Consider the following 4,336-nt stretch of genomic DNA (forward strand, 5'->3'; position numbering starts at 1 on the left):
CGTCTTAAATATCTAGAGTTATTATACTTGTTTGATGCTTTTATTAAATGGTGAGCTTAAATTATTAAATATTATGTTTTCTAATTAAAATGTTTTTTTTTAATAAAAATGAGATTTATATTGGTTTTGAAATCAAATATTGTTTTGGGAAAATTTAGTATATGGAGACTGTGTTGAAATTTATGATTTTATATGTTATTGAAATTGAGGCTTATGACACTATGATAGCATGATGGCTAAATTTTTGGGATTGGTCTCGGTAGACTGAATTACATTTTATTCGCCATATTATGCTACTGAAATTTTTATGGGTCTGGTGGTATATGAAACGGTCACTACAGTGGTGGGGGTTTCCGTGGACTGCCTATGAGAGGAGCACGGTAACTCAATTATATATTTACCTCCGGGGGGAGATGTTGGGTGAAGTATCTCATGAGGTATGATTTGTGTGCACCTCACGTTTGGGCCACCACGTGAGAGTGAGACTCAACCAACGCCAAGGAACGGCTGTGTGTCAGATGTGAAAACATGTTTATGGGTATGGGACATTTAACAGCCTTGGCGGTCTTAGTGGGATATCTTGATGAAGGTACCCGTGAGAATGATTCTGGTAGGGGCCAAGTTTAAGAAACTCATAAGCTAGGGAAATTTTGATGAAAAGAAATTGTTTGGTATAGATTGAAATGAATTTTGTGTTATGAACATTATTGAGATATAACGTTTTTATATTGTCTCCATCTACTCGGCTTTAGATGCTTTTGATGGTAATTGTTTACTCACTAGGATTATGTAATCATAATCTCACCCCTCTTCCTATCCATTTTTCAAGCTCAAGACAGTTTGTTGATAGTTGATTAAAACGAGAATTAATCTCGGAGTTGCATCATAGGAAGTAAGGGTTTGTAGCTCTACACCTTCTTGGTTAGTTGGGGGCCCACGTGTCACTGTAAACGAAATTTCATACTTTAATTATTTTTATTACTATATGAATAAATTTATTTTACTCTTACGCTACAAAAGTTATTTTAGGAAGACTTTGAAAATATTGTGTTTTAAGAAAATAGAATATTTTATTTAATATTTTTATTATATTCAAATAGCTATAATTTTACTTTAAACGAATGTTTTAGACTTCAAAATTTAATTTAAATCATGAAATATGTGTTTCCACTTACATATTACATTCTTACGGATTTTGAAATTCCAAAAAAAAATGACGAAAATGCCCTTGTGAGCTAAAAAATAATATTTTATTATTTTGAGTTGGAAACAACTTATGATTTCTTGAAATGCGAGATTTAATAACTGTCACTCACCGGGGAGATGCGGAAGTTGATGCTAAACCTTGCGGGGTTTCGATCAGCATTTGGGGTAATGAGTGCTTATCGGGACGTCATGGCGGTTGTCACGAGCCCGATAGGAGTTTCGGGTCTTGACATTAATACTGTTTTTGAAGAAGAAAAATGAGAGCTTAGCTTAAGATTATGTATAGATTATCGGGAACTTAATAAAGTTACGATCAAGAATAAGTATCCATTCTTGAGAATAGATGATCTATTTGATCAATTGTAGGAGGCACTTTATAACTCTATGATATAGAGTTATTTGAGCTTAATTTTGATACTAATTTAGCTTAGTTCTTATAGTAATGCATAGAAATTAGTATGTTTTATTTAAATTATTTTAAGTTAATTAATTTAGGTGAGTTAATCTAATCTTAGTTAATTTTATACTTAATTTGATGTTAATATGATTAAGATTTGATCTAATCTTTTTTAGGTGTTTAATGAAGGAAAACTTTTAATGGAAGAAAGAAAGCAATTTCAAGGTGCAGACTTCCACTATATATATTTCAATATTTTGACCATAACTCTTTCTATAGAACTCCAAATGAGATGATTCTTATATCATTAGAAAGCTAAGAGAAAAATATACAACTTTTATGTTTATTACTTTGCCCAGTTTGGCCTGTAAGATGGTAAAAAACCTTGTCAAAGTTGAAGCACTATAAGAGTCCTAAAGCAATTATGATTTTTGATAATTAACCAGTCAAGGCCGTGAACTTGGTGGAGGTAGGTCGTGGCTCACATAGTCTGATGAGAAAATCCTTATTGGAATTGACTCCTTTTTTCACCCAATTTGGCTTAACTACAAAGCCCATTAAAAACAACCTTTCGAAGGACTTCTAGAAAGAATAACGAAACACCAGATTGAAAGTTGAGAATCAAGCTACAAAGTCATTGAAAAAGTATCATTAAAGTTAAGAAGAAATTGAGGGATTCAAGAAGATTTGGAAAATCAAGATTACAATTCTTGGGTTTTTTTATCTTTTTGTTATTCTTTTCTTGGTTTTTGTTTTAATGTTTAAACTTGATGATGATGCGTGACTGATGAAGAACTAAATTATTTATCTATGATTATAATTGAACTCAATATGTAGTCTGATTTATTTATCTCTTATTTTCTTATGTTTGATGGATTTAAGTTGTTTATTTTATTCTATTCTTAATACTTTTAATTACCTAATCACCAATTAGATTGAATTGGAAACTTAGTTTAAACCTTGACAAAGGAGACTTAGGTAAATCTTGATTATAATAACATTTGATTGAATGCATTTAGTTGATTAGGTGGTTTTTTTTTTCATATAGGGTTGACAAACACCTATAAGCCATACGTACCAGGATTAAAGCACGAACGTAATGAATCTTTCTTCAATCTAATTTGCATAGATGACATATAGTAAAATAATTGGGAAAGATATTTTTAAGAGAAACTCGATAGAAACTTGCAAATAAATTAGGATTCTATGTTAGCAACTTAATCCATTAAACTAAGTTAAGAAAGATAGAGACAATAATCAGATGAAGTATTAAAGGACATCATAATCTTAGGTCTGGTAGTCACTCATATTTAATAAAGTAATTTTACTAATAGATTTTAGATTAGTTTTAGTTATTAGTTTTAATTTTTTGTCTTTTAAATAATTAGGTTCTTTGAATAAGATTAAGGTGTGTTAATTTTAGTAGTTGACATTAGGAATTAATTCAATTCTTCGTAGGAACGAATTCTACTTTCTACTATATTACTTGTTTGTGATATGCACACTGGCTTGAGAAATCAACAACAACAGTGTGCTTTTCAAAGATTGATTTATGCTTCGAGTATCACCAGTTAAGAATAAGAGAGAGTGATATACCCAAGATTGCTTTTCGCACATGCTATGGACACTATGAGTTTTTAGTAATGTCGTTTGGACTTACTAATGTCCTTGCAACTTTTATAGATTTAATTAATAGAGTTTTTTGGGCATACTGGACAAATTTGTGGTGGTGTTTATAGATGATATAGTGGTGTATTCCAAGAGCTCAGAAGAACACATACAACACTTGAGAATCATGCTACAAACCCTCAAAAAGCATTAGCTATATGCGAAGTTTGAGAAATGTGAATTTTGGCTAAGTGAAGTTAGCTTTCTGTGGCATGTCATATCTAAATGGGGAGTGCAAGCTGATCCTCTAAAGATAGAGGGAGTTGAGAATTGGCCAAGGCCCATAAATGTTACGAAGATTCAAAGTTTTTTGGGTATGGCCGATTATTATAGATTCTTTGTGCAAGATTTCTCAAGGATAGTGTTTCTTTAATGAAATTAACTCAAAATTAGTTAGATTTGAATGTTAAATGGCTATGAGACAAGTTTTCAAAGGCTTAAGGCCTATCTGACTTCTACACCCATATTGAGCCTATTTTGTGGGACTGAAGGCTACACCGTGTATTGCGATGTGTCATGGGTTGGTTTGGGCTGCACATTGATGGAAAATGGGAAAGTCATAACATATGAATCCTATTAGATAAAAAGGCATGAACAAAACTACCTTATGCACGATCTGAAGATGGCTGTGATCGTATTCGCCTTAAAGATATGGTGATATTATCTCTATGAAGAAACTTGTGAGATATATACTGATCACAAAAGTTTGAAGTATATATTTCAGCAAAGAGACTTAAATCTGAGGTAGCATAAGTGGTTGGAACTATTGAAAGAATATGATTGTACCATCCTCTATCATCCAGGCAAGGCGAAATGTTGTGGCAGATGTCCTAAGCCGTAAGTCGATGGGAAGTTTGGCACACGTGATTGTGGAGAGACGATCAATTGTATGAAGTCTTTATGACCTAGGCAACATGGGAGTTCAATTTAAGGATAATGGTTTGGACACCTTGATAGCACATTTCAAGGTTCGATCGATGATTTTAGATCGAATAGAAGATGCCTAGGATTGAAATGAATATCTGGTGAAAATCTTTGTAGACATGAGCGAGTACAAAGCCTGAG

Source organism: Theobroma cacao, chromosome 6 (genome assembly GCF_053813885.1).
Source record: "Theobroma cacao isolate CCN51 chromosome 6, ASM5381388v1, whole genome shotgun sequence".
Lineage (NCBI taxonomy): Eukaryota > Viridiplantae > Streptophyta > Magnoliopsida > Malvales > Malvaceae > Theobroma > Theobroma cacao.